Source organism: Mus musculus, chromosome X, assembly GCF_000001635.26.
Source record: "Mus musculus strain C57BL/6J chromosome X, GRCm38.p6 C57BL/6J".
NCBI classification, from domain to species: domain Eukaryota; kingdom Metazoa; phylum Chordata; class Mammalia; order Rodentia; family Muridae; genus Mus; species Mus musculus.
In genome coordinates, this window is record NC_000086.7 from 53,958,338 (window position 1) to 53,975,570 (window position 17,233).

The 17,233-nt window shown below is 37.4% G+C and overlaps 1 long non-coding RNA gene across 1 annotated transcript; it reads right to left on the reverse strand.

Moving 5' to 3' along the window:
- Positions 1 to 14,782: 14,782 nt before the first annotated feature.
- Gm15482 lies at positions 14,783 to 16,855 on the reverse strand (the record flags this gene model as incomplete). The annotated part of the gene is made up of 2 exons (XR_003953116.1): positions 14,783 to 15,185; positions 16,221 to 16,855. It is a non-coding gene; the product is annotated as a predicted gene 15482 (long non-coding RNA).
- Between the last annotated feature and the right edge of the window lie 378 nt (positions 16,856 to 17,233).

The window sequence follows — 17,233 nt, forward strand, 5'->3', positions numbered from 1 at the left end:
GCTACATATAATTTCTTACCTGATTGTCATGTTTGTTTTATTATTTTCATATATTTCTGTGTATTATTGCATTTATGTAATCTTATTTCTTTGACAATGTCAGAAGATAAAACAAAGGAAAATCTCAGAATACTTTTCTTAAGAAATTTAACTCTTTTTTAGATATTGTTTGCATTTTTACTCTTCCAAAGTTCTTTTTGTTTTTATGTATGTATGTGTGTTTTGCAATGCATTTATATACACATGTTCTCATATGTGAACAAATGTGTGTGCATCAATGAATGTGCATGTGCATGTTTGTGTGTGTGTTCCTGCCTGAGTTTGATTGATATCAGGAGATTTTTCTTTCAATTTTATTCTCCAGTGCACACGCATCTCTCTAATACTGCTAGTCTAACTAGCCAGCTTACTCTGAGTATCTCCCCATTTGTGCCTTCTGAATGATAAAATGACATTTACTGAGTATCTCCCCATTTGTGCCTTCTGAATGATAAAATAACATTTACTGAGTATCTCCCCATTTGTGCCTTCTGAATGATAAAATGACATTTACTGTGTATCTCCCCATTTACTGAGTATCTCCCCATTTGTGCCTTCTGAATGATAAAATGACATTTACTTGACTTTTGGGAATTTGAAGTCTGGTCCTCAAGCTTGCTGCTTAGAAGGCAACTTCACACTCCCTCCCAAACTCTTACAAAATGGTTTCTATTGTGTTTTGTTTTTATTCCCATTTAGAACGTTTCCTATCTTTATTTTGATGTAACTGTCCAAAATTATATGCATTGAGAGTATAAAATGAGTTGATACACATACACTGTGAAATGATTACCAAAACAAGCTAGATCACATACCTATAATTTTATATACCATACATTCATACAATATGTGTCTGTAAAATTCTCCATGAAACACATACAAGCACACACTGAATAAACAAAAAGCAAAATAACTTTTAATCATAACATTTTTAGTTTACTCTTAGGAAATTTTATGCATGCAAACATATACTGCCTGATACAATCTTCGCTGCCTACTCCAACTCCTCCCAGGTCACCATGAAACCCTCTAACTTCATGTCTGTAAGCAATGGTGCATTAATACCAATGGACTAAACCACACCATGGGTAGAAAAAAATGTTCTCTTGGGGAATCAAATCAGGATGGAGAAGTGGTGGTAGTGATAGAAGATGGATTGTAAGGGAAGGGATGGAAGTAGATAGCATTTATCAAAGATTATCATATACATGTATACAATTATAAATAGATTTTACTTTTGGTTGTTCTTTTTATTTATTTTTCTATTATACAGGACACACTGAGTGCATCCTCTGCTGCCATCTCCTTTCACTCTTCCCAGTCTCCCTCTCCAAGAAAGAAAAACATATTTTTTATTAACTTTTAAAAACAGTGTATGTGAGTTCACTGTTGCTGTCTTCAGATACACTAGAAGTGGTCATTTGATCCCATTACAGATGGTTGTGAGCCACCATATGTTTTCTGGGAATTGAACTTAGGACCTCTGGAAGAACAGTCAGTGTTCTTAACCACTGGGACATCTTTTCAGCCCTGAAACAGAGAAAAGTTACTTTATTCCAACATCAGCTGTTAACTGCACCTAGCTCCATGCTAGGAGTAGAACCTCATGAGCAATTTTCCATGTGTGTTAAAATGTTGCTTTGCCTGATCTCTTGCAGATCTCCTGTTAGAGTCTTTATTGGTAAAGTTTTCTTTTTCACTTCCAATAAAATAGCAAACTTGGACTTTCTGCAGTTTAATTACAGCATCTATAGTATTTGAGAAAATGTTTACTACTTTCCATTGCATGTAAAGTTCATGAGAGCAAAATCACTGCTTGGCATTTTCATTGAATTAGAGCCTAAAATAAGACTGGGCCCATATGATAAATGAAGTCAAACAACTTTCAAAGAATGAATGCAGTAAAATTCTCTCAAATGTTTGCTAAATTATATAATAAAACACTCCAGGGCCTTCAAACAGAAGTGACAACTTGATTTACATACAGGACACGTTTCCTGATTCACATTTACAAGTGAGGCAACACAACTGAGCTCTGCCAGCTTGCAGTACTTCTGTGCTTTTCCAATTTTCCCAATTTCTACTGCTCTCTTAACATATTGATAAGTTCTGAATATGTTTATTCTATATGAGATCCCGATGTGCAAACATGGTACAGAATTAAACAGATTCCCCTCATAATCCTCACCCTCTAAATCAACCATGTTTACATACATTCTGTTTCTCTCTTACTGCTTCTAACAATGCTTTAGTCTGTTTCAGTATGACTCAGATTAAAATGTCTTTTACATTTTCCTCAATCCTCTTTATAGCCACTAAATTTCTTAAAATTTTTGACACATGGATATCATCCATGGCTTTTTGACTTGAAGCAAATGAAGACTCTTAAATTTTGTACATTTAATGTTTCACTTTATTGGAAACTTAAATAGAAATGTATTTCCTAGAAGCTTATTCTACCATATTTTCTATTGTATTTTGGGAGAAGGTATGTGAGATTTTATTCAGGGTCAAGTTATTATGAAGTGAGAAATTAACCAATTTGTCAATGTATCATGAGTCAGTGTTCATTTGGCTATTATTACATTACTTCTAGCTATATTTATTGCTGTCCATGTTTATTAGTATAATTTTGGATTCACTTAGTCACCCAGAGTCCAGAATGTATATTATCTGCTTATCTTGCTCTTGATTCAGTTATTATTTCCATATTTGCTCAGTTAGTCCTTTGTATTTTATTTCTCAAGTATTCTTTTTATTCCAAGAATTACATCTCTGTTTGAACTACTTGCTTTTTAAATCAAAATGAACACATTCAGTTAAGACACTCAACCTCATTCTTGGTCCATTTGGACTCTCCCCTCCCCCATTTTCACAATTGGCATGAAAGATAAATCATACCTCCTCACTATCCCCTTTCCCCTACCCATTTCAACAGTGAACATTTGATTGATTATAAAAATATCTACTCCAAGGTTCAATGTCCCTTAAATCGCAGCATGAAATCAATGTAGCTCTCCATCACTGTTCACTACTAGATCAGTCATAAGCTCTTCTAAAGTCCACTGGCTATGCTACCACTACTTGACTCAATACCTGCAAGAAGTCTGAGAGAGCAAGGGAAATAAGATAGAAATATATGCCTATCCAAACCCTAGCTGCCTAATTGTGTGGTTACTCACATGCTACGGAACTATATAAACCTCAGATTCTTGTTTATCAAGGGGAAAAATAGTTATATGTACTGTATGTCCTGCAAATGAAAAAAGTGTGGCATTCATATCAGGGTTCTCTAAAGAATAGAATTGATGTAATGAATATATTCATATGTAAATGAATAGTATATACATTATTATTTATATATTCAATCATTTTATTTTGTTTTATTTTTTATTTTATTTCTTAAATGTTCATTCGTTCTATTCCTAGTATGACATTCCTAAGGATATGGGATTTACTAGATATGTTTACATGGTGTGCGGCTAATAGTTCTAAATGTGTTTCTTACACCAGAGGGGCAGAATATCCAATAGTTTATCAGGCAATAGGTTAGAATGTCCTCAAAATCCTAATCTAGCACTGAAGGCTGGAGGATACCCTCAGTCAACATTGAAATTTTAAAGAACATTAATTGTAATACCATTGAAGAAATGCTTCAGAAGAAGGATAGATGAACTTGTCAGTGAGAGTGAAGGTAAGCAGTCAAAAATTAAAAATTCCTTCTTTCATGTACTTTTATTTAGGTTGTCACCTAGATTTAGGATGCATATTCCTGCTTCAAATCCTCTGACTTAAAAAAAAATGCTTTCAGGAGTGCACAGAAGTTTGTGTCATTGATAACAGATATAGTCAAGTTATCAACCATGATCAGTCATCAAACATGGAGACAACACCAATAAAACCCCAAATCCATACTATTTTATTTTTTGCACACTGGACCTTTAGTGTTGAATACATTCTTATTTCCTGTACCTAAAATGTTCAGTGGTAGGGCAACTTGTGTTCCAGGAGTTCTAGCTCTAAACACATTTCTATTATTTACCAGAATTATTCCAAAGTATTCCATTTTTACTTGTATATTGCTTAAATTCAATGAAGCAATAAAGGATTAAATAAAAATCACATATAAACATATATCCATGTAAGAACAATTAATGAAAACGTGGCTATAATTAATTTGAAAGAGAATGAGGAAGCTGTATGGAAGGGTTTGAAGGGAGGAAAGGGCAGAAGGAAATGGTTTAATTATATTATAATTTCTAAAAACAAAGGAAGCAGTAGAAAACATAATAACAAAAATATCATAGCTTTTAACAAGCTTGTATGAACTAGTATTGTTGCTGTTGCTGAGTGTTTTGAAATAAGGAGCCCAGGGTGGCCTTAATTATTGTTTTTGAATACTTTTTATTTTTTGCCTTAATTGTTTAAAAATTGCTATCAAATGGCACGCATGGAAAATGCATGGCACTTCTCTTCCATAATTTTGGCACAGATTATGCCAGCAGCTTGTTCTCAGTTAAGGACCTACATAACACTGAGGTTCCATCAGCTGTGACAGTAGCCAACATAGCCTGGGGACAAATGGAAAACAACATCCTCTGGACAACTGCAAATCACTGATGAGATGTGAAGCTGTGCCAAGAACCCACTTGTGCCCTCAAGCAAAAGCCAAGGAGATGTTTTTGTTCATTTAAATATTCTAGGTGTGTCATTGCAAGTGAAGCAAAAATTAAGATTTAACTAATTTTTTTTTTTTAAAAAAGTCATTTTTTTTTTACTTTCCTCACCTTCATTGAGTTTCTGACTGGGAGGATTTTTTTTGATGAATTGTACAAATTAATGAAGTTATTAGTCAAGTGATATCAAATACGGTCAGCATAACTAGAGAGCAACATCTAAACCTGGGGTCTACTTTAAGATTTAATTCATTTGGAGATTGTAAATGGCACTTTTACAAAGTGGAAGCTCTCTCTCTCTCTCTCTCTCTCTCTCTCTCTCTCTCTCTCTCTCTCTCTCTCTCTTTCGAGACAGGGTTTCTCTATGTAGCCCTGGCTGTCCTGGAACTCACTTTGTAGACCAGTCTGGCCTCGAACTCAGAAATTCGCCTGCCTCTGCCTCCTGAGTGCTGGGATTAAAGGCTTGAGCCACCACGCCCAGCTGGAAGCTTTCTCTTTTTAATTGTCCTTGCCAACACTAAACAAATATTTTTCATTCCCATTTATCTTCCTGTAAACCTATGGCATATGTGAACAATCATTTCCAGACATGATTTTCTTGAGCTGGAGTGTTTTTATAAAATATTTCAAATCATTGCTAGAGACATTTTGTAGCATCACTTTGAATTATTCCTAAGATTAAATTCTTTTTCAATCCTTGGGATAGCTCTCACACCGTATAATTTTAAGGAATGGCTTGGTTCTTCTACACCAGATGGCTCATGTAGAAGTAATAACATACCGGAATGCAGTGATACAGTGTTACAATATATATATACTCATATATATATATATGAGTATTCTTCTACTTGCTTTGATCATATTGAAATCAAGTGTACCATGACATTTTGAACATTAGTTGTTTGACTGTTGACTGTTTGACTCACTTTAGACATCCAGCCTATGAAGTTGATTAGCTTCTGCATGTTTGCCTCATGTGTATGCTGGTATACTTTATGTGTCAATTGATTTCTGCTGTTACTCTCTTCAGATATTTTAGTAGTACATGTAAGGTTTTGTTCAAGATGATATAGGTTGCAAAGAGGTTGCTATTATCAATTTGTGTCACTAATGTAGTAAAAAGTCAAATAGCTCATAATAATAAAACATATTTTTACATTGAAGACACAGAAGAGAAATTCACAGTTAAAATTTGTAGTGTTTTGAGATAGAAATTTAGAAAAAAAACTTAGTTTGCTCTAGATATGTCATGAACTTTTCCCAGTGTGGTTCAAAGAAAACATGTGCTCTTTTAAACCTAGCTGAGTGCCTTCATGAGAGTCACAGGATATTGTGATATACTAACTTTTTAATCATTTTCTGCAGAAATAGTTAAACAATCATACTTCTAAAATATTTTGTTAAATTTGGTGTGTTGTCCTTTTGAGCATTCATATGTATTATGTCTAATTGAAAAATATACCTATTTAAATTTTAAGAGAATTACCCAAATACAACAAACTTTATCATTAAATAGTAGACAATATAGCACACATTATTTTTTCACAAGCCAGAAATTTGGCATCATTGGTAAGCATTTATCTTATATTATCTTTTCTCTTAAAATCTCTGAAGACATTTTCATATATACACAAAACAAAGTTAACTGTATTCACAAATTGACTGCAAAACACCCATTTTTCATCCTTTTACTCCCATTTTATCCATGCCTGTTGCATAATAGCCCCTTGGAGAAATGTACAAAAGCTAAAATTAATTATATGAAAATTATTATTTTTGTTGAGCACATTGCATATAGATATTCCTGGTCTTCAGGATGCTGGAGTACATATAAGTGTCTACATGTTATTTGGAAACAGAATGGCTTTACACCTATATTCCAATCATTTGTGTTTACATTTTCCTTAAAACTCTGCCCAATCATTATCAAAATTTGCAGAAATATATATACTTTAATTATCTGTTCTTCAAGCACCAGGACTCAAAGCAATCTGCAATAACAGCAAGAAACAAGCTCTTTGAATTTCCATCTTTTTTTTTTTTTTTGTAACCAAAACTTTAATCCCATAGATTCTCACAAACATATAAATGACAGGCAGGATGAAAAAAAACTTGCACAGTAACTGAAAAGTTCAGCTCTATAATGTACCCTTAAATTGATAGGACACTGGTATCTTAGTTTTACATTTCCAAATAAAGATGTTATAATAGCTCTGCATCCTCATAGAGAAACCAGGAAGGAACTGCTTTGCAAACCTTCAGAGTGTGGTTCCTAACCTTTATCTGTTGGCTTGTGTTCACAGCAGCTCTTAAACATTGCGTATCATTCCACCCACAGTGTCACACTGTGTCTCAGCTACTAGAGGACTTCATTCAATTTCCACCAGTTGCTTTATATCATTAGTACATCACACTTAAACTGGGCATGAACTAGGTTTATTTCAGTCCATGAAAAACTAAAATTCAAAGAAAATTCAATCTTGCTTAAGGAAACATTGTAAAGTAACAATTCTTGATATCAAATGCCTGAAATGATCCATTTGAAACCATAGAGAATTACATTGTTTTGTGTGTCACTGTTCCAAGAGACAAAACATATTTGAACAGATAAAACATCTTAAAATGCACCAAGCTTATGAAATCTCAAACAAAACTTTAATTTCCTGTACATACTCCTGTCAGATGAAGTTATTTCCTGTACACACTTTTACAAACTGGTCTTATATTTCCTTTAATCTGACGTAGATAGACTATGAAACCTAGAGAAGGATCAAGATGGCTTGTGATTTCTCTCTAGACAGAGAGCTTTCTCATCTCTTATCTCTAGAAAGTGACCTGCTCTGGCTTCATAAAAGCTTCTCCTTCTTGGGGATCTGCTCTGATCTGGGGGAATCCTGCAGTAATCATCTCTAGGAGGAAGATGACCCCAAGAAGGAGGTGGGCCAAGATTCAGACTTCTCTTTCCACCATTGGACAATTCCACTCTTTATTTTTAAACAAATTTTTATAAGGTATTTTCATTTACAATTCAAATGCTATCCAAAAAGTCCCTTATACCCTCCCCCTGCCCTGCTTTCCAACTCATCCACTCCTGCTTCCTTGCCCTGGCATTCCCCTGTACTGGGGCATATAATCTTGCAAGACCAAGGGCCTCTCCTCCCAATGATGGCCGACTAGCCATCTTCTGCTACATATGTAACTAGGGACAAGAGCTCAGGGGGTACTGGTTAGTTCATATTGCTGTTCCTCCTATAGGGTTGCAGACCCCTTTAGCTCCTTGGGTACTTTTTTTAGCTCCTCCATTGGGCGCCATGTGTTCCATCCAATAGTTGACTCTGAGCTTCCACTTCTGTATTTGCTAGGCATTGGCATAGCCTCACTAGAGTCAGTCACTCTTACAGGGCAACCAGATAGTGTTCTTCCATCTAGCTTGCGGACAGTATCACCAGCATTTGGGGATCCTCAAATTTGGTGAAAACAAAGCCAGGAGGGTTTCATGCAACCCACACACCTTGGAGTGGTTCATAACAGCCAAAAGTCAGTTCTAATTCAGTCTTGTTCCCATTATTTCCAAGATTTCCTGCATAAAATTTACAGTCCAAGGGCAGGAATGTCTCGGGACCGAGAGCATCTTTCTAATTTCTTTCTAGTATTCATTGCCCCTGCCCCCTGCTTCCCAACCCTTTCTCCACATTTAAATGATGCATAAGTGGTCCAAGTTAATTGAAATACTAGGAAAGTGAAAATAAATGTCTATTCTTTAGTTATCAGTGACCTAACAGGGTAAGAAAAACATGTCATTTTCTAGTTAAATCATGGAAACAATACTCCCAAAGTTTAAGGAATATTTTCCTTTGGTATGGAGGTGCATTTTTCATGTTATTATACTAGATATTTTTATGATCATTGTTAAGAAAATAACTCAAATTCCTAAAACTTATTCATTTGGATTTGTTACCACTGATAATCTCACTTGCCAAACTAAACACAAAATTTCCTTGATATATTAAACAAAGGGTACATAGGATAATGCTAACTATTTTAAGGGGAGAAACAAATATACAGAACAGGAATTCCTGGTCCATGTTTACTGCAAAGCAAGTATTAACAAAACAGAGACCATGACTTCCTTTATTAACAACAGCTCATTTATTGCAGGGAAGGAATGATTCAATTTGTAGATAAGAAGGTAACACAGTACGAACAGATAGTTTTTTCATGAAGCTTGGATGTAAGCCACTGGTTTAATAGACACCTGTTCAAGTGTTGCTTTGAGTTTTAGTGAAATGCCAGCATTTTATAGCTTTTTCTAAGAACATTTTATTTAGTAAGCACAGATATGCTGCATTTATATTTTAAATTGCTATGTGGTGGCTACATGTGTGTTGCACATTTTACCTAGTGTTTGTTTAGTACCATTAAGAATGTCACATTTAAGTCATCCATACTATTAGGCAATGTTTCTTGTGCCAGATGTAGTATTTAGGGAAAACATTTCAGAGATCATAGACTTCATGTGTAGTCCACTTGGTTCTTGATGTTTTGTAAAGGAAAACAAGTGAAGCAACCAGGAAATTGGATGATGTGGCATGGTGGGACATTTCAACTCCCACTGTGCTTACAGTAACTGATATGTGAATTTTAAGGCTTATTTTCCATATGTCATATTTTTTAGGTTTTTAATTTTATTTATCCAGTTCTTCTAAATGAGACACTGAATAATATCGTTCTTTAAAGTTAGTGATGCTGTGAAAAGGTTATCTCTAGGGAAATATTAACATCCTTTCATCTATTAGGATTATTGGATACAACTGTGTCTCTTCCATGGGTATTAGGGAACAGCTGAATTTGTGGTCAGCATATTTTTAGTTTATATTAATTCCTCCTATTTCTATACAAATACATCTTATTTTTTGATATTCATCTAAATATTTTGTAAAGTACACAGAACAAGTATTCTTTTCCACTTTAATCAATTAGCTACTTTTGTTCTCTTAAAATTTGTGTCATTATTGCTAGGGAAAAAGAAATAATTAGCTAGAAACATGTATAACGGCATTTAAACATACTACTCATATATGGATACACATTCATGAGACATAAGATGTTTTCATCAAAACAGACTCTAGATAGATAAGTATAGTTTGAGGGGATTATAATGGGAATGAGAGATCCCTATTAAGTGACATGACACATCAAATACACAACACATATATCTACCATGCTGGCTGTGTACACAAACCTAATGTGTGTCTCATTTTATGAAACTATGGTACCTGTAACAGTGTATATTACATAATATATAAGTATGATAATGTTATGTCTTGACAATGTATTTCTATACAAAATTATGTAGTGTAATGTTGGAAACCATACCTTGAGAAAGTAAGCCTTTCACAGTTTCCCACCTTAATAAGCCAAATGGCCTTATGTTAGGAGCCGGTCGCCTCCTCCTCCCTATCCTGTCCTGGCACCTAAGACCCTAAAAGTTTGAATTACAGTCCCCTCTTCCTTATCTCTTCCTGACTCCCAAGATTTCTAAGGACCTGAGTTATGTGCTGAGCCCGGCTTGACACCCCAGGCTGTTAAGGAAGAATCTACATTCCTGAGATAAGACTCAAGGTGCCTCCCACCTGCAGTCAGAATTCAGCCTTCATGTCCCCCAGATGCCTACTTCTTTGTTCTTTGTTAATTCCCCCTTCAGCCCCTCCCTATTTCCCCTCACTGTGTACTTATAACCTGGCTTTTCAGCCTAATAAACTCAGACCTTGACAGGAATCTTCCTTGGTCTCGCTCTTTCTCCCCCACCCCGCTCATTTCTCTTGCAGGTTTGCGGTTCCCCTCTTACCCACGAATAACTAGGTCCTGCTGGCCAGGACAGTGTAAATTCTAAGTTTATACCTTATACTTAATTTAAAAGCCTAACCTGTCTCTACCTTGTGGTTGCAGAGCAATCCTACACATTTCATATTTACTGTTACTTGCTTCATATTCTTTTTTGCTTGATTTAATCTCATAGAGGCTACATATATACTATGCACAACAAAGTTTGCCAGTAAGCAAGTATGCCAATTAATAGAGAGAAAAAAAAAGTTGGTTTAAGCAAATGAATCTGGAAGGTCACTGAGCATTGCTGCTCATTATCAGTCAAGAATATCTTGTTGTTCCCCCCCTCCGAAACCTCCTTGTTACCTAGCCTCCCTGTATCTGTGGATTGCATGATTATCCTTTACTTTTTAGCTGATATCCACTTATAAGTGAGTACGTACTATGATTTTCTCAGTCTGAGTTACCTCACTCAGGATGATTTGTTTTTCTAGTTCCATGTAATGGACTGGAAATTTTATTATATTATTTTAACAACTGAGTAATAGCCCATTATGTAAATTACTACATTTTATTTATTAATTTTACAGCACTTAGATTTTTCCATGAGTACAGAGGATTTTCCAAGGATTAGAGGCATACAAATTCAATAAGGTTGTGGGTGCAATGGCAAACAAGTTTAGCTTGGTTGTGGATGAGAATTAAATGAAGCAGATTTTACTCATATTTCCCAAGTAATTGAGGGTGGCTAGAACTTGGTGATGAACACATAACTGAAGAAATTATAAGAGAAAATATAACTATGAAGAAGAATAGGTAGAAAATGCACTTACCTCAAGAAGATGCTTAAACATTCCCAAACATATATCTCAACACAGAAAGACCTTCCTCCATAGAGAAGAATGTTCAATATTCATGATAAGTTAACAAGCAAGTATATAACACAAAATTGTGGGCCTGTGTACCAGAGGCTTCCACGGAGATCTCTGACCCTGCTTGGTGCTAGAGTTCCAGTGAAGGTTAACAAGTGCCGGGAGGGAGGGGAAGTTGCTTCCTCCACTTCTGCTGCTACATTTGGCTCCACCTCTGTCTTGTTGTGTCTTCCAGGTTACTTGGTTACTCCACACCACCCTGCACTGAGTCAGGTCTAGCTGGGCTGACACAAGACCGACTAGTCAGTGAGGAGTGCAGTGGAGCTTCAGGCATCACTTCCAGAGAACAGACCTCTTCCTAAGGGTTAACAGCTCTTAGGACAGAAGGTTCCGATGACAGAATAGTTCTTGCACAGCTTTATTCCTTCTGGATAGGGTTCTTATATAAAGTTTCAGGGTGGGTAAGTGTCTGACAACAGGTATCTCTCATTGGTTTGGTCTGAGAGCTTTGGGGAAACCTGATTTGCATGTGGGAGGGCTCCTGCTACTCCTACATGACTAATGACCACATACCTCTCTGCAGGGTGAGGGCTGTGGGAGGCTGTAGCTACATGACAGGAGCCAGGGACCCAGGAGGCATGGGACCTTCTGTCCCATGCAGGTGGAAATTACCACCCACCAGATCATTGGGGTTCCAGACCTTTGGTCACCCAGGGAGCAGGCTGTCTGTGCACAGCCCACCATCCCACAGAAAATGAAAAGGGAAACTTGACCTTCATATCTTTCTGAAGACAGTGGCACCTGTTCAGCAAGAGCTTCATGGACATCCTCAACAGTGATCTAGAAACAAGTCTGGGATCCAGAAAGAACAGGACAGAACCACATATGTTTCATTGTGAAGAAGTTCCATGGAAAGAGATGAGAAGAAAGTGGTGATGTATAGCTATACTCCTAACCATGTGTAGGTTCAGAGGAGTGTGTGTGTGTGTGTGTGTGTGTGTGTGTTAGTTCGGGATGAAATTTAGCTAAACTTTTGATGATTATTTTATGAACTTCTAAAATTTCAGCTTTTGTACTTCAACCTGAGATTTTGCATTTTTAAAATGAGCTTGGATTAATTTAGTAAATAATTAAAATTATCTAAATAGAGTCACTATGTCATACTGCAATGTTTATAAAGTATACAACAGTATATGATAATGTCTGATAGTTCCATACTCCTCATTCATGCTACCTGTCAGCAAGAAGTATGTGTAAATCTGTAAGTTCTTGTGATGGTAAGGACTAGCTACAGGTATATCTTACATTTGTACAATATTTTCACCTTTGCTCTTTTTCATGTTTATAGACACCAATAGTCATTGGTTTACAGTAGCCTACAGTATTCCATACAAATTAGTAGTTTAATAGAATAGGATATATCCTATAGTCTTGGAATATAACCTTTACTACCTGCCAATATACTCTCATATGTTCACATAATGTAAAATTGACTAATGACATATTTCTCATAATCTTTGCCCAATGTTGTGTGATATATGACAATATGTGTGTTTGTGTGTGTAATATAAAAGCATTTAAAAAGTATAAGTCATTCTAAAATAAAATGTTCTTTCCTGTAGGTAAACTAATAGTGATTTGCTGAAATTTTCATGTACTAATCACTTAGTATTATCACAGTTTTGCTATTAGAATCTCACTTTTACTTGTAGTAAATGTATCTAAAATAACAAATATTGTATATCGAAAATTGAAAAGTAAGAACATTATTTCAAAATAGCTATATATGATATTATTACTTATATAATGTGAATTTATTTCCAATGGATGGATCACTACTGTATGTGCAAGAAACAATTTCTACTATGATACACCATCTCAAAACTGCAAAATCTATTTCAATGTTAAAGTATAGCAGTATCCTAGTTTTCCATTTATGTTACTACAAATAGAAACATTCCCTTTTTAGCAATTCATTTCAATCCCAAGGATATTATATGATTTGAAATATCCACTATATTGACAGTTTTGGTCTTATTTATCTGAAAATGGCTTGTAAATTTTGAAGTATGTTCAATTGTTTCTTATAATAAAAACACCATAAGTTTACCTTTAAGATGATGAAGTTTTATATATTAAGAGACTGGTGATATAAGCTGTTGGTTCTTTGGCTCTTCATAATAATCATCTATCTAGTAATTCACCAAAGGTATACATTTTTATTTTGTCTTGCTCAATTACCTCCATTAAGTACTATAGCATTTGGCATACAACTAATTAATCTTTAGAACATCATTAATAAATAGTATGAAGGAAGACTATTACTGACATGAAAATTTAGTCATCAGGCTAAAGCTAATGTATTGTTATTAGAAAGGGCAAAATTCTATTTTTTAAATGACTATAGAATATCAGAGCAAGTGTGTTAAATCATTTGTTACAGGAATCCATATCTGGAAGAGTAAGCTCCAACAAAGGGTGGGGTCACTGCATCTGCATTAACTCAGACAAACAATGCAGCTTCAGGCCTTGTTGCAGTAGGGATTGTCATAGGCATACTTACTTGTTTTCAACCCCTTATAGTTTGCAAAGCCATGAAACCTACATTTATTTTTCATCTTTAGAAAAGTTCTGCTCAGTAAGTGGCTCAATCTCTCCATTTGAATGAGAAATAAGTTAACATGTCAGAAGATAAATGATTTCTCAAATATCATTGTTATAACCGAGCCCAGATTCTAACATTGATTATACCAGAAATCATTTTCCAAATATCCAGATTCACTATTTTGTATAATAACCAAAGATCAACCTTTTTCTCTGATACGCCATTCGTTTTGGTGAGTCTTGACTACATCTTATCTGGGTTTAGTATAGAACAGTTATAGGACAGCTCTCTGACACTTCTAATTCTCTTTAAGTTTATGTAAAGTACAAAGTTTTGATCACTTGAGTCATTAGAAATGACTAACACTGACATTGAGAAGACAATCTGACATTGTGTAAAGTTAGCTAAATATTAGTGATAAGCTCTCACAACTTGAGGCCTATGACTTCCCCAGCTCTGTTCTGTTCTGTTCTGTTCTGTTCTGTTCTGTTCTGTTCTGTTCTGTTCTATTCTATTCTATTCATTAATTAATTTATTCTTTAGCTTGTCTTCCTTCTACTTACCAAAAGAGTTTCTAATAAATTTGACTTTGCATGATGTACTAGTTTTCTTCCCTTAATAGAGAAATACACTTCCTTATTGTTTCCCTATGGAAAAATTTGCATTCCAATCAAACACCTCCCCCCACACACATACATACACATACATACACACACACACCATACCATACACACACACACACACCGCATACACACAGAGCCCTCACCATTTTTACCAATCCTTGATTAGTTAGAAAAATAATTATCTTTCAAAACAGGCCTGTACCATTTGGAAGAGGTGTTCAGCAGTCTCTGGTTCTATCTGTACCTTCAAAGTCTACACAAGGCTGAACTAACCTGAAGGAATAAACATGAATCTCAGGGAGCACACAATGGCCATGGAATACTTTCACCAAAGATAGATTCAGGCAGTCTATAAGGATGACAAACAGAACTCACCTATGGAATGGGAACACTCTGGCCATACAGTCTTATTCTGACAAAGGCTCCAGAATTCAAGATTACGAACCGTAAAACTAGAGCAAATCTGTGTGCAGGACACTATTGGCTCATCAAGCCTGGGACGCTCGAGGGCATACAGTAGACACATATTTGTTGTAAGGAATTCCTACAGGAATGAGAAGACAGGATGAAGACACCAAGATCATCCCTTTAAAAAGAAGAGCTCAGAATGTTAACTCATCACCTAATTTGTAGAAAAGTCTGTGCAATCCCTTTTAACTTCCAGCTATGCATCTGTTTTAAAAAGAGAATGATAAAAGGCACAATGGGGAAATCCCAGCATCTTCAAGAAAACACCATTATCTTCAATCACAGGAGAGTTGGTTAGGAATGCCTCCCCCACCCACCTGCAGGACTCTTCCAGGGAAAACAGAGGCTTTAGAATCTAAAGTGCAGACTCACATCTAAACTCTGAGAGAGGTATTCTAAGTCAGATCATACCAGTCCACAGATACTAAATGATACAATCAGAAAACCTTTTGAGAAGCAATTGCCCTCCACCCTACCACCCACTCTCCCTCCCTTTCTTTTCTCAGACAGGGTCTTTTGTAGCTCAGGAGGGTATTGAACTCTGGATCTTCCTGGTTCAGTGTTCCCAGTACCTAGCCTTGAAAAACATTTTTCAAACGATGTTTAACACTAGGAGTCAGAGTCTAAACTTCTGAACTTCTAAGACTATCAGAAGCCATTTTACAACTATAAAAACAAAGTCACCACTGTGGGTGTGATTGGCAAACACATTCTTGCACATTTCTGCATTTTCTTAAACTTTATTTACATTATGCTCCACCCTTAAAGTTTCCTTCTAATTATCTGCAAGCTGGATAACTATCTCACTCTGTCTCTCAAAAATCCCTCCACGTACGGGAAAAGTTAAGTAAGGGCTGGAGGGACATTTCTGTGGTTGTCTGGTTTTGTCCCTAAAAGACACCCAAAGCCACTGGACCACTTGGGGCACACAGAGCGAAAGCTCTCCAGAATAGCTTGACTGCTGGGAAGCCACCGCAGGTCTCTTTTTCTGCCCTGTCTAGCAGGGTCACAGGTTTTATCTGGGGAAACTCAACTCTTAACTTTAGTTGGGCCACCAGCCGCCCCTTGCCCAGCACCTTCCTGGACTCCATAGTCAGGGCGCCCAGCTCACCTGACCACGTTGAGGTGCTCAAATTCTCCAGGTGCCTCAGCACCACCACTTCGCAGATGGTGGAGAGCCACATGCCCTCCTCACTGGTCTTCACTCACACGCGCTTCAGAGTAAAGAAGCGGCCGCCATTCTTCACATCTTGGGCCTTGAACACCTTCTTTTAGGCGCCTTCGGTATTCTCCGCCACGCACTCATACTGCTGATCGGCGCGACTCAGGCTGTCCTTCTTCATGCTGTCTGCAGGCTGCCGGCGCGGCACAGTGGAACCGGGGTGCTCACTCGCTGCCTTACATGCCTCGGGGACGCCCGGAGTTGGACTCGCGACCGCCAGGCTAGACTGACCGACCTCCTCGCCCGGGGGCGCAAACCAGGCGTAGCCTCAACGAAACTCTGCCTAGCTGAGTCGCTGCGTCGTGCCTCCGCCGCAGGAGAGCGCCGATCCCTCCTCTTCCCCCTCTGCAGCGATTACATAGTCTGCCCACAATCTCTGCACCTAGGAGGAGGAGACTGGAGGACAAGGACAAAGTGTGATCAGACTGCCCGGGAGACTTCCACCAGGTTCCACCAGCTCCCCTCCTCCTCCCCTCTACTCGCCCTGGCAGCCTAATCCGGCTGGGTTTCTCAGAAAAACCAAGTTACTTTTCTTCCCCAGCAGGGCTCGTGCAGTCTTTGCGAGGGAGAGGTTGCTGGGACCCCTTGGGGATGAGCGCCAAGCGGGACACAGCGGGACGAGAGGGGGTGTGCTAAGCAGCCCAGAGTGTGCCCGGAGCGCGGGGGAGGGGAGGCACCGGGCGCGTCAATGTCAAGACTCAATATTTATACCTATATCTTTGTTCTACTCTGCCCTCCCTGACTCCGGGGGCCTGGTTGTGTGGGGTACGGGACGACCTGGGGGAGTTCAGAAGGTGGCGTGAAAGCACCGGTGGTTCACCCGTGTGGGGCCGGAGAACTGGGTTGGGGCTCCTAGAACCCTGTACTGGATGCTGAGAGTATGCGAGTAGGGGTGGTCAGAC